The sequence below is a fragment of the Macrotis lagotis genome, chromosome 6 (assembly GCF_037893015.1).
Source record: "Macrotis lagotis isolate mMagLag1 chromosome 6, bilby.v1.9.chrom.fasta, whole genome shotgun sequence".
Classification (NCBI taxonomy): domain Eukaryota; kingdom Metazoa; phylum Chordata; class Mammalia; order Peramelemorphia; family Peramelidae; genus Macrotis; species Macrotis lagotis.
The window spans coordinates 66,824,124-66,837,053 of record NC_133663.1 but is presented as its reverse complement, the minus strand read 5'-3'; positions in this window follow the sequence as shown (position 1 = coordinate 66,837,053).

Genomic DNA, 12,930 nt, shown 5'->3' with positions numbered 1-12,930 from the left:
AAAATGAGGGGCTCAGACTAGATGATTTCTGAGGTCCTTGCAGTTCTAAGTTAATATACTAATAGACCATCTTTTAAACTATAAATGTTGTTAATATACTAATAGACATCTTTTAAACTATAAATGTTGGTGGGAAAAGTTAAGCACTAAATTAATACCCACTGAAGTGGTTCTTGTGAAGAATAACAAAAGAGGCATTTATTATGATATCTTCCAAGCACTATGCTGACCTGCTAACCACTGGAGATACAAAGAACAGCAAAAATAGAACACCAACCCTGGAGTCAGGAGGACCTGAGTTGAAATCTGGTCTCAAAAACTTTTTTAATTATCTGTTTGATAATGTGCAAATCACTTAACCCCATTGCCTTGCAACACCCCCCCCCAAAAAAAAATACCAAAGTAAAAACAAAAACAAAGAACAGCAAAAAAAGTCCTTGCTTTCAGGGAGCTTATAGATTAAAGACGGGAGACAGCATGTAAATAATTATATAGAGAGCAGAAAAATGCATAATAAATTAGAGATTATCAGCAAAGAAAGGCAGTAGAAATAAGGATCAATCAGGAAAAGCTTCTTATTGAAAGTGGGACTTCCACTGGAACCTGAAGGGAAGCCAGGCACTTTCAAGCCGTGGAAGATATTCATGGAAATGGACACATCCAAGATATGGAGCATCTTTCTTGAGTTTCCCATTCCTGGGGGTCCATAAGTAGGGGCTTGTACTAAGGGAAAAAACAGCAATAGTTTTGTGCCAATTACGACTATGTGGAATGAGTTGCTTTGGAATAGAGTAACTTCTCTTTCACTAGACATCTCCAAACAAAGACTGGATGACCACTTAGCCAGATTACTTACTATTTCCCCACATAAACCCTCTAATCTGCTTAAACCAATCAATGGTCCCCAAGAGATACCCTCAGTCCCCAGAGCACTGCCCCCTGCCCCTAAAACAGAGTCCTGAAAGCTCACACTACATCTCAGACTCATTTTTCTTCTTGAATGGAATTTCCCAAGTGTTCTAGCACAGTAATCTCTTCCCCTGCAGCTCTATTGGACCTGAGTTACAGAGGCCTTAGAGCAAAAGTTCTTAACTCTTTTTGAGTCATGGACTCCTCTGGTATTCTGATGAAATCTCAAAATAGGATTTTAAATGCATAAATAAAATATATGGTTTTACAAGGAAACCAATTATATTACAAGATATTCACTAAAATATTTCTAAATGTTAATCATGTATCCAAAAGTTAAGAACACACTTGTCCTAGGAAAAAGCAAGCTTAGTATGGAATGTGGAAGGGGACAGAAAGAAAGTGGGTGGTCCATTATTTTAGGTAGAGTTACTGCTACCTGAAATTGCCATGCTACCCAATGCCATAAGGTTTCTTTCTGAGGTACCTCCAGCTGTGCCTCTCCCTCTGATGTGGTGGCTATATAGTGTGATCACAGCAGACAGACATGGCTCTGGCATTCCCCACCAAACAATCCAGCCTGCCTTTTTCAAGAGTGCTTAGGATAGCAATTCCAAACAGTTTCTCAATTCCATGAACCTATATTTCAAAGTTTATATAGGTAAGTCATACATACATATACTCACACACACATGCATACACACATATATGTTGTTTGGGTGTGTACAATATTTGTGCATGTATATTCACATGCATAGATATATGCATATCCGATTTATGTAATGGAATAAGAAATTAAGATAAATAGATCAGGCGACCTATTTAGGGGAGAGTTGTTTTATTTTTAAGTTCAAATGAGATCACAATTTTTACTTTGATTTACAAGAATATTGGGAACTATTGTAGGATTTTGATTCTTATTTGGAGTAGCAATAATAATAACATTTTTATAGTGTTTTAAGGTTTTCAAAGAGTTTTCTATATTTGTTGTCTTATTTGGTCCTCCAAACCACTCTGTGAATAGGTACTATGGTACCATTATCACACATGTATCTTTTAAGAGTGTGTATAATATTTGTGCATATATACATAAATACATATATGCACACAAATATACACATTTTCATACCAATTTATGTAATGGAATAAGAAATTTAGATAATGAGGTCAGGAGACCTATCCAGAGGAGAGTTGTTTTTTTTTTAAACAAAATGTTATCACAATTGTTCCTTTGATTTACAAGAATATTGGGAACCACTGTAGGATTTTTCATTCTTGTTTGGAATATCAGTAGTGAAATGAGACTAACATTTCTGTAGTGTTTTAAGGTTTGCAGAGAGCTTTATACATGTCTCAATTGGTCCTCAAAACTACTCTGTGAATAGCTACTATCATCATACACACATACAAACACACAAACAGACACATACACAGACACACAGACACAGACACACACACAGAAACACACACACACACACACACACACACACACACACACACACAAACCCTGGATGAAGAAACAAAGAAACAGAGGTTGAGAAAAGTTAAGTGATATGGCCAAGGTGACATATCTAAGGCATGATGTAGATTGGAATTTTCCTTCCTTTCCAATGTTCTATGACAAGATCAGAATTAGGGAGAAAGTGAAAGAAATGGTCAAAATTTAGCAATTGTGAGGGGTTCTTTATATTCTGGTTGTTTTGGAGGGTGGCTAACATTTAAAAATCTTTCTTCCCCATTTTCTAGGTTGCATCACTGTTCGTGGTTTTTCCAGTGAATCTTGAGGTTCATTCACACTGCATCAAAGAAAATGTATTGGGGTTTAAGAGACAGGATATGAAGCTCCAATAAAAGAAGGATGGGTGGGAAGAGAGGGTCACAGAGAATCTGGTTGAGTTTACCTTCCCCTACAAACAGGATGGAGTTTTATCCTTTCTTAACTGGCCTTACTTCAAATTTGAAGGTGTTGAGAAGCCTGGATGTTCATTGTTCAAGTAAGGTGCATGTCGGTGATGTCAACACAGCACGCTGAGGAAATGTCACATCTGTCTACAATTGGCTACCTCTGGATAGGAGAAACAGCTGGAAGCCTGGAAACCAGATGTTTCTTTCAATCAAATAGGGGTCAAGCAGCTTTAGATGAAGTTACGTTTGAACCTCCTCAGCCCCAGCCCGAAGGAAAAAAGGAAAGAAGGTTTTGAAGGAACTATAATTATTTTAGCAGATTTTCCATCCTTCCCCTCCTCCCTACCCCAATTAAAAGACACTGCAATGTGCAGAATGCAGCTACCCAAATATCATGAACCTAGGTCCAAGCTGGGTGGGTGGGGCAATTATTTAGAAACTAAGGAAACATGGCTTTGGCAACCACCTGCAAAACTAGGAATGCTAAAAAGATCACTTAGTGTTTCCAGGGTGCAATGTTCTTCAGGTGCAGTTTCCTACCAGTTGCATGAGAAAATTGGGGTTTCTACATCTGAGGGGAAACGTGTCCTTCAGTCATGAAAACAAACTAACTGCTGCTGATTATTTTTAAAGGCTCTCAATTAAATTGCTTAGATTCATTGAAAATAGGTTCTTCCCATGCTAACTCAGTAATCACCAGAGGGAGGAGAAGTCAGTATGTGTGAAGTGATTTAAGCTCCATGTAGGTTCATGGTTGTTACTTGGGTGGGAGCTTTTAGTCAGGGTAGGAAAACATATCTTTTAACAGCAATATTTTGGTTGTATGTCACTGTGAAACATGGAATGTCAGTCTCCGAAGGGCACATTATCAGTGATCCAAGATAAAGAAAAAAACATACTGGATGAGTGCAAAGAAGTTGTAGTAAATTGTCAATGATAGCTTGAATGTGAAAAACAACTTTAAAATATTATCAAATGCATGGATGACCAGAAAAAGATGAATCTGTCATTTAAGTGAGATCAAGGCATAATGGATGAATATCAGCAACAACCAAAGGTTATATAGTGTTTTAATTATTGCTCATTTCTTTGCATGCATCATTTCATTTGACCTTAGAAAAAAGTTGTCTACCCTCTATGCCTCAATTTCCTCTTTTCTCTTCCTCTTCAAGACCTTGAAGCTTGGACTTGCTCCTTCATGATTTCATGATTTTCAAATCCAACAGCATTTTTCCAGGCTTAATTCTAGTAGCAAAAGTCACTACTGACCTCATTCCTCATCTATGCTTTTTTTCACTTCCTGGTCTTCTGCAATTCTCAAAACAATCCTATGAAGTGAGTTGAACAGTATTATTTCAAAGTAGATAAATAATTGTGAGGATCAAATGAGATAATATAAAACATTTGGCAGACTTGAAAAAGAACTGTCCTCACCAATTTAAATTTGGAAACAGGAAAGAAACTGATATTTAGATAAATTAGTCAAAGGATGGCAGAATGTTATTATCTGAAAAAATAGATAATTTTTACTTTTATTTAATTTAGCTATTGCAGCAAAAGACACATTTTGTTTCAAGGTCTGTAAAACACATCTTCTCCCCTTCTCATATCCTTGTAACTACCCTATGGTATAGCTACCACAAATATATTATTCCCATTTTACAGATGATCCTTCCAATTCCCCCTAAAATAAAATCTTCTGATTTCTCATTTGTTACAATATTCAGGCCCTTTAACTTTTAATTAGATTAATTAAGGAAAGAAAGAAGGGCATATTATCAAAGCTGACTCTTTTGGTATTTGTGTTTAGATAAGGAGGAAATTTTTTGAATATTGGAAAGCAAACACTATATGACCCCTTGCCCCCTATGACCCCTTATGTCTCTCAGGGTCATCGTAGAATCCATAGGGGTATGAAGGGTAATACCCATTTTTCTTGATGCTGCTTGATTAGTCTAACTGATTAGATGAGATGAAAATTAGTGATGATATCCCTTCCAATGACAGGGAAGAAATATTATTGACCTTATAATTGGCCCTTGCTTTCCCTAAGATTTTGCAAGCTTATAACCATCTGTCTTCTGATGTGTTCAACAGTACTAGTTAGGTACCTAAGGACCCCTGTCCTCACCATTCACCTTGTTCTGGAGAAGGAAAGATATTCTATCTAAAGAAGAGTTTTTTAAATTGTTGTCTTTGCTGATTACAATGAAATTACAGCAGCCTACTGAGAAATCTGGTTACCTCAAGTCTCTTCCCCATTGCAAATTTCTCCATTCAGTTCCCAAAGCGATTTTCCAAAAATGCACATCTGTCCATGTCACCTCATTCCTTTACCTTGTTTCTTTTACTCAATAAATACCAAGATCAAATTGAAAATCCTTTTTTTACTGATCAAAGTCCTTCAAATCTTAGTTCCAACCTCCTACCTTTCCAGTCTTCTTATACCTTATTCCCATCCAACTATCCTTATACAGTGATATTGGTCTCCTAACTGTTTCATGAACCAGACACTCCATCCCTCAGTTCCCAGCATTTTATCTGGCTGTCTGTCATGTCCAGAAGTCTTGTCCTCCTTGGCTTCCTTCAAATTCCAACCAAAATCCTATTTTCTGTAGGAAGTCTTCTTTAACCCTTCTTAACTCTGTCTTCTCTATTTTCTTTTCATTTCCTATTTATTTTGTAGTTCCCCCCCGCCGCATAGTTGTTTTCATCTTCTCTGTCTCATTAGATTATGAGCTCCTTGAAGCTATGAGCTGTCTTTTGACTCTTTTATGTATTCTCTAGAGCCTAGCATGGTGTCTCATTGTCTCATTTTTAGTTCTAAGACAGTTCTTAGTCCATGAGCTCAAGCAATGATGAACTTACAATTTATAATTCAAGGCCAGATGTTATAAATTTTCCAATAAGAAAGATCTGAGATGGCAGGTTCCTGTGCTACAAGCCCAGGGAACATTTTGGGCTAAAAATTTGTTGGGATGAATGCTATGTAAGCACTCAGCTCATCTGTGAATCTAATCCTCCTTCCCTGCCCAGAGACTGAAGAGGTATCAGAGGAATTATTTCCCCAAGGTGTTGGGGAATTTTGTTTTTCATATTTGCTCCTGCAATACTTTTGAAGGAAACATCCACCTCTGAAAGTGAATTCAATTGTTAAAATTGATTAAACAGAAGGTGCTTAGACCTTTAAAAATAAGGAAACAAATTAGTGGGGGCTTGAGCCAATTAACTTCAGAGATGGGAGACCCATCCAACTCCCATAAGGTTACCAGAGAACTTTGAACATGGGGGAAATGTAAAACAATTGGCCCTCAAATAGTCAGAGCAGAGAATCACTGCTATGTATAGATCACAAAACTATTTATTTCTAGATTTTCTTCATTGTGAACTTAGTCTTTGACTAGCTAGTAACTAAAAAGCTAGCCTCCCTAACTTATAATCAGTCTCCTTCACTAATCTTTATCTTAAATAGGAACATTTGAAAGCTTTTCTAACAGTCAGAATCTCAAAGCAGATTGGATAAAGAGCTTTTAATTTCTATTATATTTTATGAGAAAAGAAATAAAATCAATGATGGTTTCAATTTATTTATCTTTCTTAATCTCTAAAAGATTTCTTGTACCACATGGAGTTCAACTACATAGAAAAAGAAATGAATGAGGAATTATGAGATCTGAGTTTGAGCCCCAGATCTGGCAATTATTTGCTATGTCCTTGAGTTGATCATTTCAACCCCTCAGCAGCCTCCAGTTTTTAATCTGTAAGATAGGGAAAAGCAACAGGTACAATAGATAGGAAATAAGTCTCATAATCAAGAATGAATGAATGAATGATATAATAAAAAAGTCCTAAGTACTTATTTTTAAAAAGTATTCATTAAGCATTTAATTATATTAAGTTAAATTGGGGATACCATTTGAAAAACCAAGGTATCTACTCTCAATGATTTTGTGATTCAAATCCTGCCTTTGACATGTTTTGGCTTTGTGACCCTGGGTAAATTATTTAACTTTTCTTTGACCCTAGGGAACTCTCTAAGACTCTACATTTCAGAAAAAGTGCCTGATAGTGGATATTTATTATCCAGAACTTCCAAAATTAATAAAATCTCATTCCTGGTTGAGAAATAAAATTAAAATTAAGATATTCATTTCTCATTGACTGAAATGATGCAATGTCTTCTGATGTGTTCAACAGTGCTAGTTAGGTACTGTTAGGTGTATTTTATGACTGCGAAGACCTACCTACATAGAAAGCAACTTTATAAGGTGGAAAAGACACTGGGGTTTGAAGTTGGACAACATGGGTTCTGATATTTAGTTTTGCCACTTATTTATTCTACCATGCGGGGAAAGGCAATTATCCACTCTGAACTCCAGTTTCTTCACGTGCAAGATGGGGGGAGTGGATAAGACAAACTACCCACTGTAATCACCTCATGGACTTGTTGTAAAGAATGAATGAGATAATGAATAAGAAAAAAGTATTGTGTATGGTAGAAAAATAATCTACCCAGGTCAGCTCTAATTATTAGATGGAAAAAGGTATAGCAGAGGCTTCTTTAGAAACAAATTATCCTGATATTCATTGACAATAAAGCTCAAAGCATCGACACAATGAATTGTGTTGTCAATGGTCTGAGAATAAATATAAAGCTTTCAGAGGATAGGCAAGGTCAAAGGATTAACAGCATAAGCTGTAATAAGATTATCAGGACATGATTTAATTTTTTGCAGGGAACCGGTTAGCATCTCTGATTCAGTGTTTTTTTTTTATTTAAGACCCATGACTGTCTTGCAGTAGATGAGAGGGTTGCAAAAAAAGCAATGTGCCCAGGACAAATACAAGGGTGAACTATACGCAGAACTACATTTATTGAATCTTTGATGCTAACCAGCTTCGTACCAAAAAAAAAAAAATAATAACACAATCATGTTCTGATAATCTGAGAAGAGCTTATGCTGTTAATCCTTTGACCTTGCCTCTCCTGTCCTCCAAAATATATGTGAATTACATGAAAGTAAGAGAAACTGGAAATGAACTCCATTTCCATTCGAGTAATTCTTTGCATCTTTTCCCCAAGCTCATTCCTCCCTGAAATAAGCATTCTTAAACAAAGTTAAACTGGAATCCTGCTTTAACACTTTGCTGTAGATCAGAATTCCGGATGTGGGTGGGTTTGTATTGGAACTAGTTCAAGAGGAATTGGTTATGAGAATGCCCAAAGGACCTCATTATAGGGAGATCCCACCAACAAGGTAGGCTCAGAGCCAGGCTTATCTGTAAGCCAAACTGGCAATCACCTAAGGCCTGTGATAATAATAGTCCATATTTATTTAACCATGTTAATTCTAATTTCATCAGAAAACCACTGTGAAGTGCATAATCTTATGTCATTATTCCCAATCTATAGATGGGGAAACTGAGTAGACAAGTTAATTTCAAGTATCATATTACCATAGATGAAGAGCTGGAATGGACCTTAGAGGTCATCTAACCAAATCTTCCCATTTTACAAATGAAGAAACTGAGATGAAGCAAAGCAAATTGCCCATGGTTATGCAGATAGTAAGTGGTTATTAAATACAGTATTCTATCCATTACACCATCATTTTTTGCAGTGGTTGAGTCATATTGCCCATGAGTGGACCTGGATTAAAATCCAGTCTTCAGGTTTCAGGTCCAAAGATCTTTTAAAACATCGTAATACTTTGTATGGAGAAATCTACCCTGGCCATGAACTAAGAAAAGGTTTATTAATTCTGGAACTTAATTTTTTAAAAAGAATAAATTCAATATAATTTATTTCCTTTTTAACTTTCTCTGTCTCTCTAAATACTTACATGTGTTAACAAATTCACATTCATATATATAAATATATATATACACATATACATACATAAACACATAGACATAGATATAGATGTAGATATAAATGTTGCTTTTTGTCCTTTATTATCAAAGAAGATCAAAATAATATCACCTTGTTAGAGACAATTTATGGTGTATCTGAATGTGGCAGACCAGACCAATAAGAACTCAGAGTAATCTACCACAGGTTAGGTACAAAGAATCCATGTGAATGCTTGGGGTGCATTCTCTAAACTTGCCAATCTCAAATCCTGTTTGAAGGTGATGGTAGGACACAGGTAGGACAGAAAATAGAGGAAAGACTTTGGCAAGTTCAAATTTTTACTTAGTGCTAGATCTAAATGAGTTCAACTTGCAACCAGTGTTCCTGTAAGACTCCAGTGTATGTAACACCAGATCATTTTTATTTTTAAAATATTCCATAATATTGCAACACTTTTGTGTTCAAATAATATATAATACTATACAGTGATTTTTTAAGGACATTTTCATATGGATCAAATAAAGAAAAGGGCAGAGAATTTGTTTTATGAGCAAAGGGAGACATTTGTACTTATTGCCAGATTATTTAAGATATTACCACTGTTGTAAATAAATAATTTGATACCTAATATGAGTGGTAAAAATCACCTTTGTTTTGATGTTAATTGCTAAATATTTCTTTCATTTCAAATGGAATTTTTGGCAGTTTTGGAGAGAAAATGATTTGTGATATGGATCTGAAGAAAATTTGGGGAACTGTCACTTTTTAATTAAAAGGTAAGTCAGGTGGTTCTGATTTATGTCATTGAAGTATGAGAATGACAGGAAAAGGCCAAGTGGAGAGAACAGAGGATCCTTAAAAGGAAGGACAGAGTAACAACGACAACAACAACAAAATAATAATACTGAACAAACTGAAACCCAGGAGTTCATGACCATTTTGTATTGCCTTCTTTTGAAGTCTGCTGGTCTATAGATCCCTTATCAGAAAGTGGTTTTAAGTGAATGAATATTATATATAATATTATATAATAATATGATAAAAATTAGAATAATATTATTATTACTGATGTCTATATAGCATCTAAATATATGTGACATATTAAGAGCTGAACAGTTTTTATCCTATTGTATTCTTACAATAACCTGTGAGGTACGTGATTTTATGTTCACTATTTTATAAATGAGGAAACTGGCAAACAGAGATTTAAGTGCCTTGCCTAGAGACACACAGCTAATAAGTGTCTGAAGTTGTATTTGAAACTTGCTTCACTAGAACTGTAGAAGTAGGAGAAGATTGGCTTTAAAAGCTTTCAACAGAGTGATTCCTGATTAGTTGGAGAGAAATTATTTCATTGATCTGGAACTCCAAATGATAGAAGTGGCTAAAAGTGAAGCTTAATAACATTCCCCAAGTTTGTTGGCTTGTATTTTGTTCTCAGCTGCCCCTTCTGTCTTGGGAAGGTAAAGCTCTGTTCACCTGGTGAGATCGGTTGCTGTTGAGATGAGCTCAATCTTCTGAAGGAAAAGTGTAGATTTTGGTTAGTGAACAATTAGTTGGTCTGAGACCTATAGCTCTGACAGGTGAGTTGATAACACTAACTGTGTGATCCTAAACAAGTTACTTAACCCTGTTGTCTGTAAAATGAGCTGAAGAAGGAAATAGGAAACCACTTCATTATCTTTGCCAAGACAATTCCAAAAGAGCTCAGGGAGAGTCAGACACACCTGAAATGTTTAATCAGCTGCTCCCAGGGACCTCTAAGGTCACTCTTTGGACATTGATTATTTCTAAGACATCTCCAGTTTCTGATGTTTTAATGGTTGAAGAGGCCCCCCAAATGGAAATCTGAAGATACTCTCTTTAGAACACTCTTCCACACAGAGCTATGAGAAAGAAAAAGGGGTTCATAAACCTGTGCAACTGCAATTTTGTGAGTCAAGAAACTTTTATTTTATTATTTTATTTTATAAGCTTTTATGACCCCCCCCCAAGCACTATGCCTTTGGTACCTCTTTAGATCTAGAGGAGAAACAGATACTCAATGTATAAAACTAAATAGCTTTTCACATTTTAAGATTGTGGTCAACTTTACAAATAATCCATTTAAGGAATTTGGTTTGATCAAAGTAAAGTTACAATTAACATTCATCATTGTCTTGAAGTATTGGAAGTAGATGAAGACCTCTTGACAATACCAAGCTACCCCCCTTCCTAAGGATCCTGATGCAACTTTCTAATGTTCTAAATATGAAAGGTTGGTTGGATTCCCTGTGCTGATAAAGAATCTATACTTTTTCATTCTTACCTTTTCATGAATCCTCCATAAAAGTTGTGCCCTCCCCACCCTTCAATTTTTTTTTGTATATTCTGGGTTAAGTAGGTTTGTCTTCATGCTGTCCATGAATTTTGCTTCATTCTCATGCCATGAGCAGCTCACCTATCTAGGGTCTAGGACAGAGGAATGATCCAGTCTATCAAACACTGTTTTCCTTTACAAAACTTAAGATGCCAATTTTCTAGGGAAAAAATATATTTTAAGGGAAAAATATATGTGTATATATATATGCATGTCTGTACATTCTCTCTCTCTCTCTCTCTCTCTCTCTATATATATATATATATATATACATGTGTGTGTGTCCATTCCTTCATTTTTAATGTTTAAAGTGCAATTATTATTAGGTACCGGATTTAACATGAGAAAAAATGTTCTTGAGGTCCACTGATTGCATGTATAATGGGCCACTTGCATTTGCAATTAACCACTTATGCCCTCATTTTCAGAACACAAGAGGTTGATTATCTGGTTGTAGGTGCAATAATGAGTACACATGACAAGAAATTCCCAATGGAGGCCTCCTCAGAGGTCCTTCAATGGAAAACCTCACATGTGGAGTAATTAGGTAAGACAGAGTAGGGAATGTCACCAGGCACGAGTTATATCGAGTGGTTTGGGCTGTCATTTCATTTATTCTTCTTGACAGACAAGTGGAAAGTTCTCCCCTCATCTGTATGAGGTGAATGTGTTTGGGGGCTCTTTGCTGCCACAGAAAGAGGGACACACCACTGCGGTGGGCCTCTCCATCATTAGAAGTTTGCCTACATATTCTGGCTCTTTTCCAACAGAACATTACATAGGTTTTTGTTTTTTAAGTCAATAAAAGCTGGAAGGAGCCCTGAGGACAAATGAAATTTACCCAACCAACCATTCTGTGAGGAGAGACAGGCAGATAGAAGAGAGATCGAGACAGAGAATGACCAAGACATAGAGGCAAAGGAGAAAGGGCACATCAAGTGATGGTGACCTAGCTACTATGTGTTAGAGACAGAAGCAGATGTTCCTTGCTTAGATTTTTCTAAATCCAAAGTAGAGCCCCTAAGCTTTGATTCACTATCTCTCACTGCCTATAAATACACACATATATTACCTATGTGTACAAATATATCATATATATGCACTAGCTGAAATCTATTCCATCTCTCTCTATGTCTACTCCTCTCTCCCCCTCCTTTGGCTTGCCCAAGACCACACAGCTGTGTAATTATTAAGTGTCTGAGGCTGGATTTGAATTCAGGTCCTCCTGACTCCAGGGCTGCTGCTCTATCCACTATGCCACCTAGCCACTTCCTGTCCTTCCCTTTTAAAGGTCCAGTCCCTACTTAGATAGATAAATAGATCACACACACACACACACACACACAGACACACACACACACACACACACAAACAAACACATACAGATAGAGATAGAGTTAGTTATAGATAGGGTCTGTGATTTCAACGCTAGATATTCCTCCTTCTACAAAAATTGCCTTCAATGGTAGTATCAAACTGAAAAATGGTTGAAATATACTGACTTAGAAAACCAAAATTAAAATGATCTAGCTTCCATTTTCCTTTTATTTATTTTTAACCATTTCTGAAATACATGTTAATCTGGTTTGAGTTTAACTGGGGCATTTTGCCTTTTGTCAGCTGTCTAAGGCAGTTCCATGACACTACTAAGAGCAAGGTCCCTTCCCTACAATCTAGTGAAAACTGATGGTGAGATTTTCAGGTTAATCACTTACATCCTGGAAACTGATAAATGCTAAAAATCAGGGCTTTATTAATTATCTAGACTTAAGAAGTTAATAGAGAAAATATTAATGATGCAGTTGAGACTTCAAAGTGCATCTTGAGGATATTTTTGTTTCTGGTAAGCTGATTGTTAAACATTTGCTGATACACAACTGACTGAAATGTTAATTGACTTGCA